Below are 8,377 nucleotides of genomic sequence, written 5' to 3' on the forward strand. Positions count from 1 at the left end.
AATGTAGTCCTAGAGTCCTAGGAAGTGATAATTTAGTGTCTTGAGGTAGGAAGTGCTCAATCGTGGGATAAGCTGGGAGTGCAGAGCATTTTGCTTTGTCCTGGAAGGACGTGTTTGGAATGCCTTGAAGATGCATTGAGGACAGAGATATAATATAAAGAGCTAAAGAACTGGAGAGATGGTTGTATATAGCCTTTAAAACTCATCCCTTTATTCCAATCACCTTGTAAGCCTGACCTTAGAGGCAACCCCAAGAAGCAGGTGGGTGATGTGAGGAAATGACCCAGGGAATTGACTGTTAGCAGCTGGATGCAGAGAACCAAAAGTGCCCAGAGATGGCAGCAGGCATGGACTGTGCTGCTGGGCTCATTCAGGGGCAGGGGCGTTTTAGTAGCCACCCTGGGATTGTTGCTGGCTGAACTTCATCTTTGGATTTAGAACTCTCTCTTTCCACCTCTTCCAGGGAAAGAGATAGTTAGAGGGGTGAGAGGGCTGACCAAGGAGATAAGTACAAAGAATCCCAGGGACTCATTGCCTAGATCAGCCCAGTTTGTCACATCTCCTTTTCTATACATGCAGCATATAAATATAGCCTCTTACACATACACACCTACAGAGACCTCTATAGTCACACATACGTGGATACACACTTTGGGCAGTCACCCTCAGCAGTATATACATACACACACACAAGCATGCACAAACACATACAGCCACACTTATGTTCACAAGCACAATCACATGTGTTTACAGTCATATGCTCACATACACACACACACACACACAAATCTTGTAAGACAGATAAAAACAAGAAAGTTGCCACTGGAATGTCTAAGATTGCTTCTTTATTTTTGGACACTCCTCACAGAAAGATCCAGGTTGGAGGGACAGCAATGACCCCACGTGTGAAGCTCCCACTATGGCTACAGAAAGGCTTAAACATTGGTTGGTTGGTTTGGATTTGGGTTTCCAGTACCCTGGAGGGACTTCTAGCCCTGTGGGAGCCAAGCATTTCATTTAGGGTGAGGTCATACTGGTGAAAAAGTCTAGATCAGTGGGGATCAGTGTGTCTGGCAGCAATGCACAGGAAGACTTCACAGCACAGAAGAAGGGTAGAGAGGCCGGTTGTAAATATCTCTATAGGTCCATGTAGCTAGATATAATAGTATACCTTAAAAAGAATATCTTGCCCTAATGTGCTGCAATGTGTTAAAATGTACTGCAACTCACACTGTGTGAGGTTAAGTGTCAAGGTGAGGTGGAGGTCTGGTATTGACACCTTTTCAGAAACTTGAACCTTGTGAGTTTGCCATGGACTTGGACATTTTAGCGTGAAAATTGCCAGATCACCCCTTGTCATGTTCTATGTGTGTTCTGTCTTCAACATCATCCTTGAACCCATCCTCAGCTGTCCCCATTGGTGCAGGCATTCTCTTCTCCAACTGGCTGCCTATATCCCCTCCCACTCTGCACCTCACACTAAGTAACTCTGGGACTGCAGAGCATCTATCAGGGCACCCCTGGAGTTCAGCCCATGGAGCCTTTCTCAGCCCCAGCCAGAGAATACTTGGGGTGATAGATAATTTGGAGCTTGGGCAGAGGGAAGGGAGCTGCTGAGTCTGAGATGGAGCAACCCCCACTTAATCCTCTACCCATCTTCCCTTTCTTTTCCTCACATGGGCTATCATATTAACTTTCCCCCTAGAATCTCCTCTCTGCCACTACCATGGGAAAGACATCCTCTGTCTCTCCAAAGTGTCATTTTTTGTGGGGATGCGGGACATGTTTCCTGCCAGGTTCTTGCCCATTCCATCTGCCACTGTGAGGTGCCTTTGCAAAGACAACAGAGGAACTGTTGAGTCTTACCACAGCTTGTCAAATGTATTCTTACAATCCATGTCATCTTGTTAAGAGCAAGGCTGCAAGGTCTTTGCATATTTAGAGCTGTGTTTTGCTGAGACTGTGATTATTCCTTATTCTGTACACAAAAGAGTTAACCCTCTGAGCTATAACTAATGAATTAATTTGCTAATTTATCCACCTGCATGGTACCCTACTGTGGTGCTGAGCATCAGAAGAAATTGTGACTTGTCCTACAAAGTGCAGTGTATTTGTGCTTGTTGTATAGTGTCCTGTGATCAACATGAAATCTTTATTATCAGTGTTGAGTTTTCAGGGTAGAGAGGGGGGAAGGTGTTACAGTGTGTCCCTCATATACTTCAATTATGAAATAGTCCCAGTTGGTCAGGGTCACCTTTGCCGACTCAACATGTGTGAGACTTTGCACCCACTGTCTTGCCAGATTTTGTCCCCGGGTTCAGTAGTCATCAGCAAGACTGAAAGTGCCCAGGTGTAGTGCAACTGACCACAGTGCCAGGGAATTCTTCAGAAGCCAAGGCAGTGTCATTCTGGAGGCAGATGAAATAAAGTAAAACTATACATATACACGTGTATGTCTTCAGGAAAGGTGCTGGGCCCAGGCAGTAAAAACCAAGAAAGGATGATCAAGACCCCTGTGCCTTGGATTGCCTGACCCACAAAAGGATGTAGAGCAGAAGAGACCCCACAAGATAACCTGGTGCTCTTTGTCCTTATTAAATGTAAATTCTTGCATGAAAAAGACTTGACCAGTTCTGAATTCAAAAAAGGAAAATATGAAGAAACATAAAGTTATGCTTCTGAAAATTATGCTGAAAAAAAGTTTGTAAATAACAAAAGGAAAAAATAAACATATATATAATGGCAAATACTTTTATGGGTCATTGTGTTTCCTCTGTTGAGTTGGGAGGGAGCTTTATCTGAGCCCAATGGAAACCTCTGGCTTCCATTGCTCACTTTCACTTTCCCCTGGCTTTGAACATTGCCCTCCTCATACCCTGGGACATTTGAATCCATGGTTTTCAAGTGGAGGGGAAATGGTAATGTCACAGTTAAAATTAGTTTATACTTTTGCACAAGCTAGTCTAATCATTTAAAACAAAGTTCTGCTGAGTTCTTTTCTTCTGGTTAAGTTCTTACTGACAACTCAGCAAGTCTGAAGGTGGCCTGTGACCCCAGGTGGAGTCTGTGTCCCTTGAATGGTAAACTGTAACTTGCTGCCTACTGATTACACAACTCGCCTAAGGTATAGGGTGAGAGAAGGGGAATGTGGTTTCCCTTCCCCTTTACAGCTTCCTTAACTCTCAGGGTGAAAGAGCTCTTGCCACAACCTCTCCAGGCTTTCAGCAAGACCTCTCTTCCCAGCCTCCTACATGAGCTTAGCTTCCTGCAAGCCATAGCAGGGCCTCCCAAAGGCCCCTTAGTACCGCCATGGTGCTGCTTACCCAGTCCAGGTATTTACCAAGCTCTCCTTCTGATCAGAATCTCAAGGGAATTGGTAAGGTATATAAGATTGAGGCAAGTCTGTTTTTTTAAATAACATTAAGTGTATTTTTATACTGATATGTTTAAAAGCAAAAGGGTATAGGGATCTATTCATCATGAGACTCAAAGGAGTTTCTGTCCAGCAGTCTGGAAGCAGCTGAGAGACTTTACAGTGAACAAATGCCAGAATCTGAACATGAATTCTTCCAATGGCCAGGCTAAGACTTGCTGCAACAGGATGCATCAAATCTTGATTTCTAAATTTCAGTTACAAATCAGCTTCTTACAAGGGGAGAATGGAGGTTGAAAATTTATTGGAGCCCAGCCAGTGTGGTTCCATGGTTGAGCATCTACCCATGAACCAAGAGGTCGCTGGTTCAATTCCCAGTCAGGGCACATGCCCAGGTTGAGGACTCGATCTGTGCAAGAGGCACCTGATCGATGATTCTCTCTCATCAGTGTTTCTATCTTTCTATCCCTCTCCATTCTTCTCTCTAAAAATCAATAAAAATATTTTTTAAAAAATTTATTGGAGCCCGGCCGGGCATGGCTCAGCAGTTGAGCTTCTACTTAGGATCCGGGCAATCAGGGTTCAATTCCCTGTCAGGGTACATGCCTGGGTTGTGGGCCCGATCCCCAGTCGGGGGCATGCAGGAAGCAGCCAGTCAATGACTCTCTCATCACTGATGTTTCAATCTCTCTCTCTCCCTCTCCTTTCCTCTCTCTGAAATCAATAAAGATATATTTTTAAAAATTTTATTGGAAATAGTGGACCCCAGTGCCTACTTCTGTCAAGAATACCCTGTCTCTTGGGCAAGGCCCTGTTCATTTGGGGGTCTAATTTCCCAACCACTGACCAACTATCCAGCCCATTCTCACTCTAGACTTGGTGCACTGCTGAAAGCTTCCCCTGTTAGGAAGATTTTCCCTCAAGACCACCCCAAATGCCATTTATTTTAACCTTGAGCCCACATAGTGAACCAGCCCCTGCTTAAACTAGCTGGGGCCTAAAGGAAACCCATATGTTCCTAGGTGCAAGCTGGAGAAGGGGTGCTGGTACAACTATAGTGGGTGGTATGGGGGTCTGAGTTATCTGCTCATGTAATTACTTGAGCTTTCTGGTACTGCTCAGTGGAACAGGCCAGCATTATTATCCCTCTCATGCTGAATCATTGGAGTGGAGCAGGCCAGGTAGAGTGTGGTCTCATCACAAATGCAGCTTCAGCTGGCGAGCAACTCTGCCCCCTACAATAGGTTCTTTTGCTGGAGATATGAATGGCACACCTTCATGGCCACAACACAAACGTATCTTTCTATTGTCAATGTTGGTCTACCTCTTTTACATCCAATTTTGTGCCTAACAAAAGACCCTCTTCTGTTACTGTGTTTGTGGTTTGGTGTTGGCCAGGGCTCCAGGACAGTCCCTATCCTGGTACTCTCTCCATAGAGGAATACGTGGATGCTTCACTAAGGGAAGTGAGATTCCTACCATCTTCTCCAGAGAGTAAAAAGGTCTCTTCCACATCACACCACTAGACAATGGCTAACCATGTAATGCCCAATTTGTTACAGGATAGTCAGTCAAGACATGAAGTGGGTGTTGCTATGGTGACAATCCCGAAATCCTAGTGACTTAACCCAAAAACATTTTAATTTCCTTCTCACACTGTGTGTCCAGTGTAGGTCATCAGGGAAGCTTCTGATTATTGTAGCCACTCAGGGACAAGCTGACATGTGCTTCCTCTATCTTTGTATCAGGGGGAGGGAAAGTGAGAGGGCGACTCACCAAGGACACACAAAATGAGGTTTAAGTTTGGCAATGAGAAACTGCAAGGTGTTTCACACCTTGAAAGAGTTTGTGTGGGCAAGGATGGTTTCAAACTAACCACATGGAGGGCAGGTCTTCCAATCCCAAGATGTGCCAGGGAGAATTTGGAATGTGGCCCCAAGCCTCCCAGGAAACATGCACTTGGGAGGCCAGGGGGCAGGCCTGATGCAGAGCGTTTCCCTTGACATTCAATGTACCTCCAGGGGACAGTTCCTCACTTGACTCTGGGAATGTCTCGGGCCTAGGGGAGCATTCTGGTGACCACCCCTGCCATCTGCTACATCCTTTCATCTGCTCAAATTGCCTATTTGGAACACCAAGGTCCCAGTTGGTTTTGTGGGTGACTGACAAGGCACCCCTGCCTCCCTCTCAGCCTCAGATAGCAACACCTCATAATAACCTGAACAAGGCCCAGCAGTTTAATCAAGTATTTGGGCATTACAAAGGGAATTATTTGAAAATAACTTGTAGTCACAGTGATTAGTCACAAGTTCACAAGGCAATGATTATTATCTATCAATCACTAGAGGACTCACCAAGAAGATGCATCACACCCTTCCTGAATACATCACAGCTCTGCCTGAACTACACTGTGCTGAAAGTGGATGCTCTTCTGAAGGCTGTCTTGTGAAGATCATTTCACTTGGACATCATTACCGGAGACTGAGCAGTTGTCTGTGGGGACACAGGTAGAGCAAAGCCCCAAGCTCTGCAGACTGGGGGCAGGGTGGAGAGAGTGTGGGCTGTGTGGGCAACAGTGGTGATGTGGGCAACGGGCTGGGTCCAAGAAGGAGAACATCACTATTCTAACAGGGCCAGTTGGCTGCTGGTTTCCTTATCACGATTCATCACAGCACTGAGGGGATTGATGAGAGCAGCTCAGGGGCCTAGGGGTGCAGGAGGCATGAAGGAATTCCTCCAGTCAGCTTCCAGTGGGCCGGCTCCTCTTTTGAACAACCCTACCCCTGCTCAAGGCTTTGAAGGCACACAATCTGGCATCTCATGTCTTAGGGGCAAATGTACATGACTTAAGTCCCTGGGTGAGCAAACAGAGTGCTATGTGTCTGCATTCTCAGGGCTTGAGAATGAATCCACGGGCCCTGTGCAGCCTTCTATAGAAATGGCTGTGACAAGCAATGCTTCTGCTCAACATTCATTGGCAAAGGGTCATCACCCAACCCTTCCTAAGTACAAGAGGACTGGCAATGTCCCCATTCATTCAAGGAAGAGGAAGACAAGGTAAGATGAACACTTGACATCTCTCAATCAACAGTTGCATAGTAGAAGCTCCAAAATGCAGCTGCTATAATCTGTTGTGACAAAATCCCCTATCTTTCTGGGAGGACTTTCCCAGAAGATCATTTCCCTAGAATTTCTCCACTTTTTTCCAGCGTCCCCCTACTGTGTGGAAGGTGCTTCAAATCCCTGATCACATGGAGTTTTCAAATCATTCTACACACCTCAGGAGAGAGGGATCACCTCTTCATTCCAGAGCACCTTTCTGCACTTGCCATGGTAATAACCTCTACATTCTCATGGGATTGAGAGTCGTTTTCTTCCTTTTGATGCAAGGCCACAATGTTCACCTGTGTCTCTGCTGCCTTCTGAACAGACACGAACATGGACACTTGCATCTATTGGATCTACAGTGATTGGTAGTTGTTTTTTGTATTATTATCACCCCAGACCTTACCACTTTCTCCTCTAAACATGTTTCCATGACCTTTCAGAGAACTTGCAATGCAACTGGAAACTGAATAGAATGTCTGTATAAATTGCTGCTTGGTGTATTTCCCTTCTAGAAGATAGCTTATTTGATCTGGGTGTGGGGTCCTCCCCAACAAGGTGCAAGTTAATTCCAGTCCAAACTATCTCCTTTCCAGTTTTGCAGCTGTTCTTCCACTAAAACCAACTACTTTTCATCATTTCATCTCAGTAAATCTGGCCCTTGCTTAAAATTGGCCAAGGTAAACTCAAGGAAACTGAAATAATTTCTGATTTCATTGGACAAAGCCCTGGCTTTCCCAGGCAAGGGAGAAGAGTGTCTGTCCAGTGACTATGGGGTATTAATTCAAGGATTTCTCATGAAATCCTTGCCGATGGTGGGGATAGAACAGTTATCACTTCACTGTGTTCTCCTACAATGCAACGGAAACACAGGATGAACACCCTCCTTTCCTGCCTCAGTTGGACATTTCTCTCTGGTTTATCCATGACCCAAAGGGAACTTCAGAGCAATTCTCCATTTCAGACTTTCACTCCCAAGATGCACCTTCTACAGAGTCTGGACATTGCAACCACTCAGCTTCATTATAATCAACCCCCATAGAGGGAATCACAGTTTCCCAAAGCCCCAAACTTCCCTGGCTCAGCCCATGTATATTGGAATGTTGTCACCTGAACCCCACCACCTCTCCCCTTCTCTTACTGGTTCTGTAGGACTTAGGGGACACCTCACAACTTTCCTTATATAACTGCAGCTCCTACACTATCATCCTGTGTGTGGGTGTGCCCTGCTTATGTTAGTGTCCCCACTACTAACACAGGGCCCTCCAGAGGACAGAGGCTCAGTGAATGTCTGGGGAATAAATGAACCACTGAGCAGGGGTCATCTTAATTCAGATGAAATGTCTCCACTTTCTTGACTGAGCCAAGCAAATCCAAGGATACTTACATAGTTTATTTCATAGAATGACAGACAAGAAGGGATACGAAGCAAGAATTCACAACCTTTTACTTTTATTTTTCTATTTCTTGACCCCATCAATTGCACTGCTGAGTTCTTTTACATTTCCAAGGAAATCTTATTCTAATGCCATGTTATCTAGTTCAGAATCACAAACTAAGCTGAAAGGTGACCCAATTTGTGTTACACAGTAGCAAAACTCTTACTCTTGACCTGGATAACGCAAATACATGTATGCTCAATGTCATTCACAAACTTAGATGGTGAAGCTTATGAAAACTTCTATGAAAAAGAACAACAGAAAACAAGGAAAAATTTCTAAACCATCATAGGAATCCAAAGGTGCTACAGCCCTTATTGCTGCAACTCACCCTGGGCCTCACTACCTAGAATGTTGGCTGCCCTCTTCTCAAACACAGAGTGAAGAATTGGCCTCACATCATGTCCAGCAGGAGAAGCTGCCAGATGTGGGCCTGAAACATGCCTGGGTGCTACTTGAC

The sequence above is a fragment of the Miniopterus natalensis genome, chromosome X (assembly GCF_054644295.1).
Source record: "Miniopterus natalensis isolate mMinNat1 chromosome X, mMinNat1.hap1, whole genome shotgun sequence".
Lineage (NCBI taxonomy): Eukaryota > Metazoa > Chordata > Mammalia > Chiroptera > Miniopteridae > Miniopterus > Miniopterus natalensis.